Source organism: Capsicum annuum, chromosome 3 (genome assembly GCF_002878395.1).
Source record: "Capsicum annuum cultivar UCD-10X-F1 chromosome 3, UCD10Xv1.1, whole genome shotgun sequence".
In the NCBI taxonomy this organism is placed as follows: domain Eukaryota; kingdom Viridiplantae; phylum Streptophyta; class Magnoliopsida; order Solanales; family Solanaceae; genus Capsicum; species Capsicum annuum.
The window spans coordinates 249,679,101-249,698,752 of record NC_061113.1 but is presented as its reverse complement, the minus strand read 5'-3'; the positions used below and the strand labels follow the sequence as shown (position 1 = coordinate 249,698,752).

The following is a 19,652-nucleotide window of genomic DNA, read 5'->3' as shown; positions in this document are numbered from 1 at the left end:
ATCATTGTATTTAATTCATAGTTGATGTTTAATTTTTAGGCAAAATGACCTTCTCAATCTATAACCCATTAAAAAATAACATTTTAAATATTTTTTTGATGAGTGTGTTACGCTTGCTTCATGTCAGCTGCCACATCTGTCACGTTATTTTTCACATTATTTTTATATATAAAAAATATTAAATATTAAAATAAATAAATAAATAAATAAACAAACTCCCCCTTCTCTTTCTTCCCATTTTTCTGCCTTTCCCGTTCTTTCTTTCTCCATTTCTTGTTTCTTCTTCTTTTTCTTATTCTTCTTCCTCCTCCTCTTCGCATTCTTCTTTTTATTTATCATCTTCATCTTGTTATTCTTCTTGCTCTACGAAAAAATTAAAAAGTAAGCGCCGAAAAATTTAAGAAGTATGAAAAGAAAGATTTTTGGATATTTTTGTGATTTGGGTGAATCAAGAAACTTGAAATTCAACGTAAAGACTCAATTTTTATGGTTTATTTAAATTTTTTGTGATTTGGGTAATCTAAGAAACTTGAAATTCAATGTAAAAATTTAATTTTTATGCTTTCTTTGAAATTTTTGTGATTTAGGTAATTCAATTTTTCTTTTACAATGAACAACAACAACAATATCAACCACAGCAAAGACTTGACCAAAAAAAAAAAAAAGCAATGACCCTCTTCAGGGATTGTCTAGATTTGTTGTGCAAAGGAAAAGTGAGGAGTGAGTGCACAAATGAAAGCAATACGAGGAAAGGGAAGGAGAGAGAGACGTTTGGTGCTTTTGATGAGGAAGGCAATGACTTGTTTGAGTTCGAATGGAGAAGTGAAATGGTGGACAATGGAGGGCGATTGTACATTGTTGTTGGCATCAATGAAGGTTTGAATTTTTTTGAGGAAAAATAGTGAAGTGGAGATGCTAAGGAAAGTGATTTTTTCGTACATTGTTGTTGGTATCAAGTGGGGGGTGCTGGGATGAGGCTGAGTGGGATTGGGGGTGTTGGGACGGGGCTGGGTGGGGTGGGGGGGTTGCGACGGGGCTGGGCGGGGGGGGGGGGTTCGGCGGGGGCGGGGGGGGGTGGGGTGGGGGAGGGGGTTGGGAGTGACCTTTTTTTCATTTTTAAATTTATTATTTTATTAATTTTTTAAAATATTTTTAAATTAAAAAACTGAAAAAAATTGAGTGCCACTTTTTTTTTTAAAAAAATATTTTAATAAAAAATTGATCAAAAATTGACCCCCACTCTCACCCCCAAGCGTGTGACTACACTCTCTTTATCCTAGTCAGCATTTAAATGTCACATAGGCTCGGTCAATGGTCAAAGGATGCAAAATGTTGCTTTTTAAGGGGTTAAAGGGTTCAGATGACAAACATGTAAGTAAAAGTGTCCAACTTACAAAATCGACATAGTACAGGGGTACAGAAGGTCATTTTGCCTTAATTTTACTTAATGTATTTTGCAATTTTAGTAAATAACCAAATATGATACTCGGGCTAAGGGTCAAGTTGGTAATTTTTCTTACATCTCCCCTTCCCGGAGCCCAGGTATCATATACGCCCCCAAAATAAAGAGCCTTAAATACTAGAAGAAAAGCGTATAGATCTAACAAGATTAAGTGAATACCTAGTGTTGATTTGGATAAAATGTGCAGGGTTCCTCCAAGCAAAAGTCACTATTTGTAAATGTGACTTTTGTGTCACACACATATGCCTCTTGGTTAAGTGGCTTGTAGGATTTTCAGAAGATGGAGGAACCTCCATGTCCACGGATGGGTTTTCACCTTTTGCCCTCTCTTTGGCAGTATTAAAACAAGATGTCTCCAGGTTGACTTACAGTCTTTGCAAGAAACCAACTTGGTAAGAATTCTTCCAACATTACTGGACACCGTGACTTTTGGTGGTGAAGTTCTATTACCCTCGTCTTCTTTGGAAGTTCAACCAACTTCTGTTTTTTTTTTGTTTCTTTATCATCCTCTTTCTAGTTGGCTGCTCAAATGACTTCGTTGTACACTCGTCTCCTACGTCTACGCCTAGTCACCAGAGTCAAACCTTCGTCATCGCCTTCGTCAACTGAAGACCTGTCAGTGTAGACACCTAATTTTGTCCCTCCCGAAGTCCAGTTTTATCCATTTTTAGGTCACCTTACCACGAACCCTCACCCGTATAATTATACGCCATAAAATGACAAAAATAACAACCCTTAACAAATTTTACCTTATTTTAATCCTATCCTAACAACCTCTCCAATTAAAAGCGGACACCTCACCACCCCACACTCCTATATCCACGTGAGCCCCCTTTTCATTCACATCTTAATTTCTCTCTAACAGAATAAAGAAAAGGAATTCTTCCATTTCCATTCCATGGATATATACACGCACACACAATAATCGAATACACAGATCACCCCTCAGAAATTCCATCACAAGACAATGCAATTCACAATCCATTTTCTTCATCATCCACAGAACAATTTATACGCAAGACTCTCTCACAATACATACTCTCGATCACCATATTCGCATACAGACATACATAAAATATACGCAGGACTCTCTTCTTCCATTTGGGGAAGAGATACTTTCCACAATCAGAGCTTCCATAGAATTCATCTACATACCACCACCAACAGACATTGAAGAAGAAGAATAGAGCATACACACACAAAATGCACGGGTACCCATTCATGCACATACCGCAGTCTTCTTAACAAGGACCCAATTTCCATCTATTCACAATACACACAGCCACACAGTGAGAGACGGAGAGAGAACAGAAGGTAACGAAGAGAGAGAAGATGAGAGAGTAAAATCGAGAGAGAAGCGAGGGATCGCCAGGGAGAAAGAGAGAATAGGGTCAATAAAGAAGCTCGAAATCTGACCTGTTTTCTTCAATCTCTACCATCGCTGAGCTCACCGGAGCTCCGGGGTCACAAAAATAGTAGTTTCGGCGACCAACACCTCAAAAACATCCCCAAACACCCAGGAATCTACCAAAATCTGTTCGAATTTCTCTCTATATTGTAATTTTCAGTTTGGAGTTGGCTCGTTTGAGGTTTCATCTGAGGTTTTTGGATCCGGTTCCATGTTCTAATCGTGTAATTTGGCACAATAAAAGCTTCAATCGAGGTCCAATTCTATTCCTTCTCTTCTTTATTTCGTTGTTTATCATGTTCGATGCTATGAATCGAATAGGGTGTATTGGTTGATCTGTGATGATGTGAATTGTTGTTCATTTTGATTCGGTATTTGATTTCCTTGATTATGGGTTGATTATGGCTTGTGTGATAAAATAATATCTTATTAAGGATTAAGTTGGATTTTTGGGAAAAAGATCGAAAATTGTTAAAAATGAATATTGAGTTATGTTGGTTTAGAGATGATTTCCTGATTCGGAATGAATGCAGACTTTGTTAAGTTCGATAGTATCATGTTTAGGCCACGGATCGTTAGGCAAACGATAGGGGTAGGCAAACTTATGGATTGTGAAATTGGTGAAATGTTTGAAATATGTGTTGAATGGTTTTATTTACCGCATTTGAATCAATTGTATTCATTTAGCCGGGGAATGCCCCGAAATCATTTGTATTTATTCATCGGGAAATGCCCCGAGGTATCTTGTACCCGGAGGATGTTCGTGATGAAGGCCTGAGGTATCGGGTAAAGCATTGGAGCATAGTTTAGGATTAGTGTAGGTTTACCATTTAGTACCTTTTTTATTTCGGGTTGTAATAGTTGGACTGGACATTATATTTTTGGATTTGTTTTGTTTCATGTGTTTGATTGATTGTTTTATGTGTTTTGTGTGGTTTATACATTTGTAATATCAAATTAGCCTATATGATCCACCAAGCGAACGTGGTTGATCCACGGAATCGAGGGGTGCCTAATACCTTCCCCTGGGTCAACAAAATTCCTTTGCCGGAATCTCTGTTCGCAAACCAGTCTTAAAGAGTCAAATCATTTTGAAAATAATTTTCAAAGGTGACTTGACATACCGGATTATGCCAAGTGGCGACTCTGAGTTTTGAATATAATGAATCCTCTTCAAAACAATTTTCAATCTATTGTCACCTCAATAAATAAAAACCATTTCAAACTTGAAATCAATTTCTTTTTGGTTAAAAAAGGGTGTGACAATCAGGCTCTAATAGTTTTCACTATGTACTTCAGTACATATTTGTACTGGATCGAGTGAGCCACAAGTGATAGAGATTTGATGAGAACTGGCCGTCTCATCGTCAAAGAAGATCTTTTTCTCATTTGTCAGTTGCATGACTTTGTCTTTAAAGACAAAGTACTTTTCCAGAGGGTGACTCGCAAGCCTATGATATTTGCAATAATTAGGGTCATGGATCCTTCCAGCTTCGTTGGGTCGCTTCATCTCTGGGAGTTTAATGAGCTTATGCGTAAGGAACTCATAGAAAATCTCAGCAACATCAGAATCAAGGAAGGGATATTCCTTTTCTTGCATCTTCTTCAAAATTTTCTGATTTGGACGTGCTCCAGAAGTCGTCTTCAGACTTTGCTTCTTGCTCACCTTCGTGGTGACCTTTATAGGAGACACATCAACATTAATGGACTCTTTGTTTTCATTTTTGGGGAAAAACATGCCCCATCTTTTGGATTTCTGCTTATCCTTTCCCCTTTGGGGTCATGGATAGGCGTTGCTCCCTTTCCAATAGAAGACATGCTCAACTCCATATCGTAAGTTCGGGTAGCTAACTCTTCAAAGAATTTAGGCTTAATGCCTTACAAGATGTAGAGAATCTCTCAGTGCATTCCTTGGACGCACATCTCTATTGCAGAAACTTCGTTGAGCCTATCTTTGAAGTTTAGGCTAACATTTCTCCATCGATTGATGAAGTAAATGACTGGTTCATCCTTTATTTGTTTAGTATTTATGATCTCTTCCATGCTCACTGTACGCTTTGTGCTATAAAAGCGATTTAGGAACTCATGCTCCAATTGCTCCTAACTATTGATAGAGTTAGGCTCAAGGTTCGTATACCAATCAAAGGAATTTCTCTTTAAGGAAGAACAAACTATTTGACAAGATAGTCATCGTAAGTTTCAACATTATTACATGTCTCAACAATGTGTGCAATATGTTGTTTTGAGTTCCATTTGCCCTCAAATTGTTGAAATTTAGGAGTTGATAACCGGCAAGCATTTTGAGGCTATCTATTCTCTCAGTGTAGGGCTCGACATACGCAAGGGAAGACTTGGTGACAACATCATACATGTCTTTGAGGGTCCCTTTAATGAATTCTTTTAATTGCTCAATCGGGATCATTCCCTTAGAAAAAACCTGTACTTTTTTAGTTGGTGGTGTTTGTTTCATAGAATGTTCTGTCTCATGAGCTATGGAGATTTTCCAGGTGCGTGGCTAGACTCTCCGTCTATCAGGCCTTCTATTCTATCCATTATCTTATCAATCCGAGCATTTTGATTCTAAACATATTTGGTTAGGCCCTCAATTGCCTTTGTCAGATTCGCAAGCTGTTCCTCCATAGATGAGGCATCAGTCACCATTGCTTGAATGATCACTGGAGACGTTAGGGAGTAACACGGATTGTTGCATAAGTTGATCTTCAAAGTGCTCAGCTTATGCGATGTAAGTGGATATGACGCGTTTGTTGAACGACCATCGATTTTTGAGCCTGAGTATTTAGAACCTGAATGCTCAAGTAGAGCTAGAATCTTCTTAAGTGATTCCGCCACACTGCTTCCTCCTTTCGAAGCACTTGCATTGGACTTCTTTTCTTTTAGGATTAAAGATCCAAAAATTGGAGTTAGTTCGGATGACACTAGATGCGTTTGTTGTCCTAGCAAGCCTGCCTTGCTCCTTGTGACAGCTCCTAAGCTTCTGAAATTAACACCAAGGATGCTTTCTACTTCAACAGAGAACTTTGAACCAGCAAGCTTAAAGCAGTTGATTGAGAGTTGACCTTCTTAGAAGTCATTTCGTTGTTCTTAAACTTTGAAGTATGAAAAGTTAAGATAAGAGGTAGAGATTGTTCCATTGGGCGTGCCAGAATTTGTTGGACAATAAAATTCTCGAGTCCGAAAATAATAATAATCGAGACAAGAAAATATTGCAACAATCAATTTATTAATTTTAACGTGAGTGTTACAATCTCTATGAATCTTCTGATTTGTCTTTTAAAATATAAATTCAAGAGCTTAAAGTTTAATCTTGAATTTGAACTTAATTTGTTGATTTCAAGGGCTTAAAGCTTAATCTTGAATTTGAACTTGATTTGTTGATTTGAGGGACTTAATCTTGACTTGTGCTTAAATTCAAGGGCTTTTGAGCTTGTTCTTGAGTATTGCGGTCTTGATCTTGAATCTTGATGAACTTGATTTGAATGCTTAAGCTTTGTAGAGAAATTGCAGCGTTTGATCCATGAGCTTTCTCTTGCTTCTTGTTAGAGTTCTGGGGAGGGAGGGTCTTTTTTTGAATTATGAGACTCCTATTCATAGTTGTGGAAAGAGAAGAGTCATGATGAAGATGAACTTCCTTTGACCAATCAGATTTGAGTGTCATGACACCTTTTATGGCTTTTGATTTCATTGGGCCTACTGCATCATTTTGACATGTGGCCTAGTCCTATTGGCTCATTTCATTGACTTGGCATGCCACATCATTTTACACGTGGCACTTATTTGGGCCTCTCTAATATGAAAATGTCTTGGGCTTAGTAAAGTGGACTCATTATTTGTAGCCCAAATTAATGGACTAACCCAATAAATATTGGACCTTATTTAAATCTATACATGTTGGGACTTAAATAATTAATCCAATTATATTAACTCACAATATTTATTTGGGACTAATATATTTTGAATTTAATATAATCCAAATTTCGTACGGATTTAAATTTAATAAAATTTCAGCGCCCAAGTATATACCAAGTCAATACATACATGTCATGTATTTAAATTTATAATTCATGTTACTTAACCATGATTAATAAACATGCATTTTACTTAATTTAATTACTTAATCATAATAAAAAATATTAATTTAATGTATACGCGCAATACGCGTAAGTTGTCCTAGTTGAGTGAGGATATTTTTAATTGTCAAAAAATATATTGTGGGTTTCATTTCATTATAACCTCCTTTTCTTGAGTTAATTCCTTAAAATGTTACTGAACTTGTGTAAACATCCTATTAAAGTATTTTATTTCTTTTAGGATAATATTGTCACTAAATTATGCACTTCTTTCCATTATAAGGTAAAACTAAGAACTTGTTAGGGATATATTTGGAGAACCACAAGGAAAGTGAAATTAGATATAGTTACACAGTCCAATTCTCAATTAGAAATAGAGAATTAGGTGCAATTACGTGATGTAATTACAAAGTTACATTTTATTTCTTTTTTAAAAAAAATAAAATTAATATCCTTATCTTTTAAATTTCTTTTTTATTTCTATTATTTTAATTTCTTTTTTATTTTTACTTTTTTTTTTTAATTTTACATTATTTATCTTTCATCTCTTTTCTTCTCGTTTTTCAACCTTTACTTCTTATGATTCAATATAATTACTCGTATTTATTTCCTCATTTAGCGCATTATTGTATTTTTATCCTAGTGTTTGAATTATAGTATTTCATTATTGAATGAGATGACTTATGTGTTTTTCCTTTCATTTGAATTATTTACTCGTTGGAATTTTATATAAGAGTATTGTGTTTTTTTCTTGAATTTTCAATTTGTGTTTTGTTTTATGTTTCAATTTATTTGTTTTAGTACTATAGACTTGTTATTTTATATTGCATGTCACTTCAAATTGTCGAGTTAATTTTTCAAATTGTCATTGCACTTGTGCAAACATGCTACCAAAGTAACTTTTGTTAATTTCTTTTAGGAAAATATTGTCATTAAAATATGTACATCTTTCCAAAATAAGGTGAAACTAAAAAATAGTTAAGGATATATTTGGAAAGCCATAGAAAAATTGAAATTATATGTTATTAGACAATTTGCAATGACATGCAATATGAAATAGCATGTCTATACTACTAAAACAAATAAACCGAAACATAAATTCAAAATCCAAGAGAAAAAAATAACACTCTTGTATAAAATTCCGAAGAGTAAATATAATTCAGAAGAACGAAAAACACATGTCTATAATCTCATTCAATAATAAAATACTACTTTAATTCAAACACTAGAATAAAAATTATAAAATGCAATAATGCGGTAAATAAAGAAAAAAAATATGAGTAATTATATTGAATCATAAGAAGAAAAGTTGAAAAATGAGAAGAAAAGAGATGAAAGATAAATAATTTAAAATGAAAAAAAAGTAAAAATTAAAAAGAAATTAAAATAATAGAAATAAAAAAGAAATTTAAAAGAAAAATATATTAAATTTTATTTTAAAAAAATAAAATAAAATGTAACTTTGTAATTACATCACGTAATTGCACCTAATTCTCTATTCGAAATTGAGAATTAGACTATGTAATTACATCTAATTTCACCTTTCTTGTGGTTCTCCAAACATCTCCTTAACAATTTCTTAGTTTTACCTTATAATGGAAAGAAGTGCATAGTTCAGTAACAATATTGTCCTAAAAGAAACAAAAGTTACTTTAGTGGGATGTTTACATAAGTTCAATGACATTTTGAGAAATTAACTGCCTTTTCTTTTCTCACCCCTCCACCCCCACCTCTTCCAATTCATCTCTCCGCTATAACCTAGGATATTTTAATTTTTTAAATTTAAATTTACTCATGATATTTCATTGCACAAATTAAATAACACAATTACAAGCTCAAAGGACCACAAAAAGTTGTAATGGACATTTGGTCGTGAAATAAGAAAATTACTTTATTTATAAATTTTAGAATTGAAATTAAAGTTGTGTTGGTCATACCTTTTGTAATAAAGGTTCCATTCGGCTATAGATAGTATTCGTTATATTTTAGAATACATTCACTTTATTCCAAAATACTTGTTTGGCCATAAATAAATCAAATACAACTTGAAATTATATTTGAGAATTTGAAAAACATCTCAAGACGTATTTTCACTACTTTTGATTTCACTTTTTGCTTTATTATTTTTTTAAAAAAATAATTTTTTTATATTCATAAAATAACTCCACTTCATAAAATTTTATTTTTAAATTTATTTTCACTTTTTATATTTTTTTAAAAACAAATCAACTCCAAAAATACTATAATCAAATACAACTCAACTCTATTTTTAACTTTAAAAATATCAAATAAAGTGAATATATTTTTTATTTTCATGGTCGAATGTCTACTTAGAATTGAAAGTTAGATTGCAAAAATAAAACCTTTAAGATAAATTTCATCAATGATTATTTAACTTCAAGTTTAGCAAAAATAATCTTTATTTTCTTATTACATAAAAGTTATCTAACCTTAAAGTTATTACACATATTACTTTATCACATAGGGTTTGTTTGGTAATGAGGACTTTCGGTGAATGAAAATATTAAAATAAAAATAAATAAATTATTAGAGCAAATAAATCAAACATTTATTTAAACCAAAAAAATGAAAATATTGCAAAGCAGCTATATAAAAGAAATGTAAAATATGATAGAAATAGATAGAAGAAAATAAAAAGACATTTAGGACTTTGACTTCTTTTTATGATAGTGAAATTCATTATTCCTACTTGATAATATAATAGAGGATCTTTACACAACTTTTGTCTGTCATGTACTCCCTTCATCCCATTTTACCCTTCTTAAATTGGGATAACATAACTATTAAAAAAATAATGATTAGTAATGTAACTTTATCATTTTGCCCCTCTTAATTGTATCTTGTTGTTAGTTCCGATGGATATTTAATACCAAAGTATCATTTATATTTTTAATGGTACTCATCTTTGCAACCTTTTTCAAAAATGTTAATGAGAAAGAGTAATTAATTACACTAATGGTATAATGGGGAAAAAAATTATCTTGTGAGTAAAATGGGATATCAAATTAGGAAATTTGAGACGAATAAAATGGGACGGAGGAATTAATATTTTGGCCTCTCAAACATAAAATTTTTGGGAGTAGGGATAGGTGAGGTTGGCAATATTAAATTGTCTGATTATTACAAAATGTGAAACCCACTATTTTTTCTTCCTTAAAAGGAGTCCTCACACAACGAAGAATTTTTCGTCTGCCTGTATTAGCTTTAAGGCATTTTCTTTTTTTCTTTTTCTTTTTTTGCTTTTACTGTAGTCCCTTGATTTTTAAATTTTGCAGCCTCGTTACATCTGTCTAATGCTATGTCCAAGCTAGAATGAGTGCCTCCACTGTTTCTCTCTATGTGCCAAGATGAAAATTCACCAGCTAAGACTTTTAATCACCAGGTGTAGCAAGGGATTCATATTGAGGTGTGCCTTAAGCTGTTGACAGTAAGTTTTCAGTCATTACCTGAGCATTCACCAACACCCAGACCATTCACCAACACCTAGACCAGACCAAACCACACCATTCACTAACACCTAGACCAGATCAAGCCTATACACCAATGCCAACACCACACCCAAACCATTCACCAACACCCAGACCAGATCAAGCTATACACCAACGCCAACACCACACCCACACCATTCATCAACACCCAATCCCAGACCAGACCAAACGACACACCAACGCCAACACCACACCCAAACCATTCACCAACACCTAGACAAGATCAAGCCATACACCAACGCCAACACCCCACCCACACCCGCACCATTCAGACGAAACCACACGCTAACGCCAACACCAACACCACACCCACACCCACACCATTCAGCATTCCCCCCCACCCCCCCACACCCACACGATTCACCATAACTCATAACCCACACCCACACCCACACAATACAGTACAATACAATAAACTAAAATATACAATAAAATAAAATACAAACATGGATACCATATTAGAGACCCGCAGCAGTATGAAGTTACAACCCATTACACTCGAAAAAACATTTTTGCAAGTATCGCACGAATACTGAAAATTGAGATAATTATCTTTGCCACATCGATACCCACACTAACACTAATACCCACACTAGCAACACTAACACTAACACAAACACTACAATAAAATAAAATACAAACATTTATACCATATTAGTGACCAGCGGCAATATGAAGTTCCAACACGATTGCACTTGGAAAAACATTTTTGCAAGTCTCACACAAATACCTAAAATGGCCGTGATAATCCTTAACGGCATTGTTATGTTGTTTGATACCAGAAAATGAATACTTTTCTTCTTCACAATGGCTAAATGTTGCAACTTTAAGGGAAAACATGTCGTTTTCTCTAGTATATATACGATTTGCTAAAACTCATAGGTTTTAAGGAAATATCGGAGCGATGGTGTGCAAATGTTGAGGATGTGCTAATTATGTTATCACAGTAAAATATAATACTCTGTTTAGGATAAGAAATTTTTTTTTTTTTTATGTTGTGTGCTAAATGTCTTGTATATAAAATTTTGTTACCTAATTATATTTAAGTATTTTATATTTTTACTTTAATTTTTGCCGCATAGTAAATAAAAATTTCCACGCATTTACAATCTCATTATCCATAATTGTTACCATTTACTTCTCATGATTCGAGAACAATAGGATTTCTTACTTTTGACTAGTTACCAAGTTTTGACTTTATCGATCAGGTTATTTCTCATAAGTTTACTGCTAATATTTATTTTGGTTAAAATTAATTCAAGATAATAAGATGTAGTCATTTTTTTACAATACATTTTGTTGGATGATTTTGTATAATATTTTATTTGCTAATATAAAGATGCACATAGTTTAATTCAAAATTTTAATAATATAAAAGGTAGATAGTTTTTTCTATAAAAAATAATTTTAATATAAACTTTATAATATTTAAACAAAAATAAAATTATAAATTTCATCATTAATTTAAAGCTTTTGGACCTCAAATTTTTGGAGATCTCCCCCTCGAGCCACCCCTAATAATATGGTATATATATACACATTTCTTTCTATCCATTCTTCTTTGTTAGTATTGTTTTTTCCTTTTTGGTATATTTGCATGAAACTCTGTTCATTTTCTTTCTTTCTCAATTTGATAGGAAAACACAATAGGTTTACTTACGGTCATTATTAGGTCTTAAAATTTACGACGGATTACTTGAAAATTAGAAGTTGGCCACTCACTGATTCTTGTACGTAATTTCTTTTTTACGGTCACACACTAATTTTGAAATAAAATAATAACTTTTATATAGCCAAATGGAATTACCTCTTTCTATTGTGTGCCTGAATTTTTTTTATGGCGGATGAGATGATGGGTGAGTACGGTTAAAATTTATACCCACCGGATGTATATATCAAATCAATACATAAATATTCAACAACAACAACAACAACAACAACAACATACCCAGTGTATTCCCACCTAGTGGGGTTTGGGGAGGGTAGAGTGTACGCAGACCATACCACTACCTCAAGAGAAGTAGAGAGACTGTTTTCGATAGACCCCCAGCTTAGGACCAATAACAGTATAACAAATACAAAAAGTAAGCGGATACAAACTAGTATGGCACACAAAACAAACTAACAGTATAACAAACACAAAAGATAAGTGCATAATAAACTAGTACGGGATGCAAAAAAGCCAACACCAGTAACCCCAAAAACTACAGCCCCATTACTACGAACCAGAAACTCCAGACCCAAAGGAGCACTCCCCTATTACTACCGTCGTACTCCCACCCCCTAACCCTCTACCCTAATCCGCGTCCTCCACACCTTCCTACCAAGGGTCATGTCCTCTGTAAGCTGTAATTGCTCCATATCATGCCTAATCACCTCCCTCTAATATTTCTTCGGTCTACCTCTAGCCCGTCTAAAACCATCGTGATACAAGTGCAACTAGCTCAAGACCATTCACACGTAGCCAAGCTCAGGAGTTACAAAAACTCCAAGCCATGTTCATGCAAATGGCCGTGTGTGAGTGTGTAATTAATTCATCTAAGGGATTCCATGTTGTGAAGTGTGAAGAGGGGCTTTGAAGTGTAAGTTTATTACACTCCAAAGCCACCCAAGACCAAGGCTAGAATGGTCATTTTCCTTTCATTTTGTGGAGTACTATAAATAGACAATGATAGGGCTATTTCTTGGACTTAGTTCATTTTTATTATGGAAGAAACACAAGCCTTGTAATATTTTGAGAACTTCTCTCTCTTGTTCTTGAGAGTGAACCCAAAACTAGACAATAAAGTGTAGTAACACTTTTGTTGTTCTTTGGCTAGAAACTTGGGGGTCTTAAGGTTCATGAGTTCCTCTTGATTCAAGTAAGAATTTGGTATAAATATCTTTTAGTCATATGGTCCTAATCTTCATGTTAGGGTTCTTAGATTCTAGGATATTTTGTGTCAAGTTACTATCCATTATTTTGTAATCTTGTTGTTTGTATCTTGATATAGTGAAGCCGTGTGGGGCTCTTTCGATTCACTATAGTTATTGCAATCTTGTGTTATTTATCTATCTTGTTGAATATTATCGTTGTTGCCTTGAAAACCTAGAGAAGCCGAGCGGGGCCTTTGATTCTCTAGTGATGTTGTTCTTGCTGTTCTCTTGATTCCTCATTGTAAGTTTGATCTTTTGTATCATTTGGTATCAAAGCTCAAGGCTTGATTTTGTTCTTACAAAACCAATCTTGGGAAGCTCTTACCAAAAAGTGTGTTCTTGAATATTTTGGTCAAAAATTGGTTGTAGATCTACAAAAGATTTTACTTGTTTAGTTTGTTTCTTGTGTTGGTCTCTTCCCCACCAACACAAAAAAGTGTCTAAATCTAAATTTGAAAACTTAAAGTGGCCTTGAGTTTGACTTGTGTTGGATGTTGGAGTGCCATTGTGGTGTATTGTTGTTTTGTTCTTGAAGGTGTTGATGTTGTGTTCATCTTAAAAGTTTCTCTTCATCCTATCTCTTAAAAGAGCAATAGATCCAAAAAGGTTGCAAGACAAAATTGAAAAAGTTGTTTGTGAGAAGACTCGCCAACATCACCTTTCTAGACTTGACAACCACTTTTCCCTTAAAACAAGGAACCTTGTCTTGTGGAACTAGTAAGGTCAAACATCACCTTTTGAGTTTGAAAATTTTTTTAAAAAAAAGTTACAAAACTTTATGTTTTCCTCCCAATAACTAGTCATCCATTACACATGATATAAAGAGACCAAGGCTTCAAGTTGATGAACAACGTATGTGGGCCCGTGGCCAGTGACATGCTGACCAAGTCACCCTAGTTACTTTTCACATAATAATTAAGCTCAAATTTGGATGTTCTAGTTTCTAATTATTGATTCCTAGTTTCATATAATTGACTTGAGAACTAATTAACAAACTAATACATTCCTACTAGCTTGTCAATTAGCCCTTTGAAGCTTTGTGTTCGTGTCAACGTTTGTTTGTGTGCTTTTATCATTTGAATACGTTGTAACTCTTGGCTCTAGTCCAATGAGAATTCTTTGAGTTTCAAAAAAGAATCCATTCTGGACAAGAGCATACTCATACCTTAAGGATTCATGGGTTACTAGCCAATCTACAACACTTGTGGAGCTTGAGTGTGTGTGAACCAAGAGAGTGTGAGTGAGGAAAGGTTTTAAACTAACTTATTTGTTGCTTGTGTAGGTGATACCTTCACAATGGAGGGAACCACGTCTCAAACCGTGGATTCTAATGAAATGGAGAATATGAGGGTCACTCTTGAGGCTATGACCCAAACTCTTGAAAGGTTAAGTACGGAAGTGGGAGCCATAAGGGGAGAAGTAACGACTATTAGTGGGAGGTTAGAACAAGTGGAGATTCAAAGAAACTCTCACCCTTCTACCCCTCGACATATTTCCTCAAGTGGACATGATATAAATTCCTCCACCACCGTTACTCCCGAAACATGGCCACAATTGCCAAAATCCTTCACTAGCACCACTAAATACCGCAAGCCAAATGACCCATAACCCCCTAACCCGAGACTCCAATAGACCAACCCATTCTCATCACCCCTCATGTAAGCCTCATCAAAGGCTCCATACCCTTTATAATCCACTTTACCATATTCCTCAAAGTGGACAGGATGGTTTTGGACATTTGGGACTTGATTTGGAGGAATTGTATTTTGTGGAAGTGGTGGTATTTGGTTTAGTGGAGCTTGGAAGGGAGGGTTTGGATTTAGTGGAGGTATTGGATGCCCAAGTCCTTCTAGTGGAACTTGAGGAGTTTGGTAAAGGGAAAATACCGTCGAAGGTATTTTCCATGCGGCTCTTGAGATGGAAAGGGAACTTAAAGAGAGGTCGTCGTTCAAAACAAAGGGGCAATCGACCTCGGGTTGGCTAAGGGGCAAGGATATGGTTTAATCCTCTTCAGTTTGGACAAAAAATAAGGACCAACCCACCATTACTAGGCTGACCGAGCCCAAAATAGTCCCCAAAATTCCTTCGAGGCAAAAAGTTCACAAGTATCCTAATCCTAAAGGGTTCCAATGCTTCAAGTGCCAAGGTTGGGGGCATAAAACCAACGAATGCCCTAACCGACAAAATGTAATCCTAAGAGAAGGTAGATTGTATTTTCTTGGTGAAGAAGTGGGTGTTGAAAGAGAGGAAAATAAGGCCGAGCCTCAAGATGGAGAGGAAACGAAGGTTAAGCCATATGATGATGATGATGGGGAAGATATTTATCCGCAAGAAGGAGAGTGTGTTGTTCCAAACTTTGTAGTGAGACGTGCCATAATTAGTAAGGCAATAGATGATCCTAGCCAATGGGAGAATCTATTCCATACTAAGTGCCTTATGAAGGGTAGTGTGTGCACTTTGGTGATAGATAGTGGTAGTTGTGCAAATGTTGTTAGTGTTGCTGTGGTGAACTTCTTGAAATTGCCCACTACACTTCATACTAGCCCTTATAAGTAGCAATGGTTGAATGAATGTGGTGAATTGAAAGTCATGAGGCAATGTGTGATACGGTTTAAGGTAGGAAACTACCATGATGAAGTGCTTTGTGATGTAACGCCAATGCAAGCGTGTTACTTGTTGTTAGGTAGGCCTTGGCAATATGATAGGTCTACCAAACATGATGGGAGGTCTAATCTATATACACTTGAGAAGGATGGCCGAAAGGTCACACTTCATCCACTTTTGCCTTCATAAGTAAAAGAGTTGCATCAAAGGATGAGAGAATTGAAAAAAAAAGGGAAGAAATCCAAAAATAAAGAAAAGAAGGGGGAAACCGTAGGTGGGGTAGGGGGTATCCGGTGCTGCCTCAATATCAAATGGAAAAGAAAATATGGTGATGTTGGTTAGAAAGAAGGAACTCTTTGTGGATCATGATGAGGACATACCCATGCTTCTTTTGGTACATTGTTTTAACACAAACCCCACTAATTCTTCTATTTCTCCTTTGATTTCTCTTGTGTTTTAGGATTATGAAGATGGTTTTCCCAAAGAACTTTCGCAAGGGTTGCCCCCACTTCGGGGTATTGAGCATAAAATTGACTTTGTACCGGGTTCACAATTGCCAAACAAACCGGCTTATAAAAGCAACCCTACGGATACCAAAGAACTACAATGACAAGTTAAAGAACTTCTCAACAAAGGTTACATCGAAGAGATCATGAGTCCATGTGCGGTTCCGGTATTATTAGTGCCAAAGAAGGACAAAACTTGGCGTATGTGTGTGGACTGTCGAGCCATCAACAAGATTACGGTAAAATATCGCCAGCCTATTCCTAGATTAGATGACATGCTTGATGAGTTAAATGGTTCTTGTATATTTTCCAAGATAGATCTGTGGAGTGGTTATCACCAAATTCGTATGCAACCCGGTAATGAATGAAAAACCACCTTCAAGACCAAATTTGGTCTCTATGAATGGATAGTTATGTCATTCGGCCTAACCAAGGCTCCAAGTAATTTCATGCGGTTAATGAATCATGTGATGAAGCTTTTTATTAGAAAGTTTGTTGTTTATTTTGATGATGTCTAGGTATATAGCAAGTCTATAGATGAGCATGTATTGCATTTACAAAGTGTCTTTGATGTGCTTAGAAAAGAGAAGTTGTATGCCAATCTTGAAAAGTGTTCCTTTGGTGTTAATGAAGTTGTTTTCTTGGGTTTTATTGTTAGTTCAATAGGGGTCGAAGTGGATGAATCCAAGATAGATGCTATAAAAAATTGGCCAATCCCAAAAATCGTTGGTGAAGTAAGAAGCTTCCACGGGTTGGCTAGTTTTTATAGAAGGTTTGTCAAAGGATTTAGCACCATATCCACCCCCTTGACTGAGGTCATTCGGAAAGACCAACCCTTCAAGTGGGGTGAAAAGCGAGCTAAGGCTTTTGAAACTTTGAAAGCTATGCTCATTTCCGTGCCTTTGTTACAATTGCCCAACTTTGATAAGGCCTTTGAAGTTGAATGCGATGCTAGTAAAGTATGGATAGGGGTTGTTTTGATGCAAGACTTAAAACCCGTTGCTTATTTTAGTGAAAAGCTCAAGGGTGCTACTCTAAACTACTCCATGTATGATTTAGAGTTGTATGCCTTGATTAGAGCATTGGTCAATTGGCAAAACTACTTGTGGCCCAAGGAATTTGTGATCCGGAGGGACCATGAATCCTTGAAACACCTATGGGCATAAGACAAGCTTAACAAACGGCACGCCAAATGGATTGAGTTTGTAGAAACCTTCCCTTATGTTATTCAATACAAGAAGGGTAAGGACAATGTGGTTGTCGATGCCTTGTCTAGAAAACATGTACTTGTGTCCACTTTGTCTTCAAAGTTAATGGGTTTTGAGAGCCTAAAGAAATTGTATCCTGAGGATCCTCACTTTGCTTCTATCTTTAGGGAATGCAAAGAATTGGGTAGGGATAAGTGGGTTTCGGATAGGGGTTCAAATTCTTATACCAAGTTTGATGGTTACTTGTTTAAAGGTAGACGATTGTGTTTACCTTCTAGCTATTGGAGAGAATTGTTTGTGACGGAAGCACACGATGGCGGTCTAATGGGTCATTTTAGGATTGACAAGACCCTCGGGATATTGGAGGAGCAATTCTATTGGCCTAGAATGCACAAGGATGTGGCTAGGATTTGCGGTCAATGTGTAGATTGTAAGAGAGCCAAGTCTCGGATCGTCCCTCACGGGTTATATACCCCGCTTCCCATTCCTTTACATCCTTGGCTTGATATATCTATGGATTTTGTGTTAGGATTGCCGAGGACTAGATGAGGTAGGGATAGCATTTTTGTTGTAGTTGATTGGTTTTCTAAGATGGAACACTTTATTCCTCGTTCAAAAAGTGAAGATGCGTCAAGTGTGGCTTCTTTATTTATTGAAAATGCTGTCAAATTACATGGTGTTCCAAGGACCATTGTAAGTGATAGGGACTCTAAGTTCCTTAGTCACTTTTGGAAGTCAATGTGGGGTAGGCTTGGCACTAGATTGCTATTCTCTAATTTTTGCCACCCACAAACCGATGGCTAAGCCAAGGTTGTAAATAGGACTTTGGGTTCTATGTTACGATTAATGGTTAAAGGCAAAATGACTTCAAAGGAGGACCACCTACCTTTGGTGGAATTTCATACAATCGGGTTATACACTCAAGTACGGGAATGACTCCCTTTGAGTGTGTATACGACATCAACCCCCTCACCCCTTTGAATTTAAATTCTTTTTCAAGTGATCTTATGATTAGCTTAGATGGAAGCAAAAAGGCCAAAGCCATGAAGAAATTGCATGAGAAAGTGAGGCAAAAGCTTGAGAACAAAAATCAAGAGATTGCTAAGAAAGCAAAAAAGGGAAGAAAAAAGCTTATTCTTGAACCGGGTGATTGGGTTTGGGTGCACCTTAGAAAATACCGGTTTCCTTCACAAAGAAAAATCAAGTTTATGCCAAGGGGTGATGGTCCCTTTCAATTACTTGAAAGAATCAATGATAACGCCTACAAAATTGACCTTCCTCTGGAATATCAAGTGCACAACACCTTCAACATATGTGACCTCTCTCCTATTGCCACTGTTGAGGATGAACATCCACCGAATTCGAGGACAAATTCCCTTCAAGATGGAGAGGATGATACAAGTGCAATTAGCTCAAGACCATTCACACGTAGCCAAGCTCGGAAGTTACAAAAACTCCAAGCCATGTTCATGCAAATGGCCTTGTGTGAGTGTGTAATTAATTCATCTAAGGGATTTCATGTTTTGAAGTGTGAAGAGGGGCTTTGAAGTGTAAGTTTATTACACTCCAAAGCCACCCAAGACCAAGGCTCGAATGGTTATTTTCTTTTCATTTTGTGGAGTACTATAAATAGACAATGATAGGGCTATTTCTTGGACTTAGTTCATTTTTATTATGGAAGAAACACAAGTCTTGTAATATTTTAAGAAATTCTCTCTCTTGTTCTTGAGAGTGAACCCAAAACTAGACAACAAAGTGTAGTAACACTTCTGTTGTTTTTTGGCTAAAAACTTGGGGGTCTTGAGGTTCATGAGTTCCTCTTGATTCAAGTAAGAATTTGGTGTAAATATCTTTTAGTCTTAGGGTCCTGATCTTCATGTTAGGGTTCTTAGATTCTAGGATATTTTGTGTCAAGTTACTATCCATTATTTTGTAATCTTGTTGTTTGTAT

General features: G+C 35.7%; 1 pseudogene; it reads left to right on the top strand.

Annotated features, from left to right (window-relative positions):
- The first annotated feature begins 668 nt into the window (after nucleotides 1-668).
- Nucleotides 669-19,652, top strand: part of LOC124896883 — a 21,247-nt pseudogene continuing 2,263 nt past the window's right edge.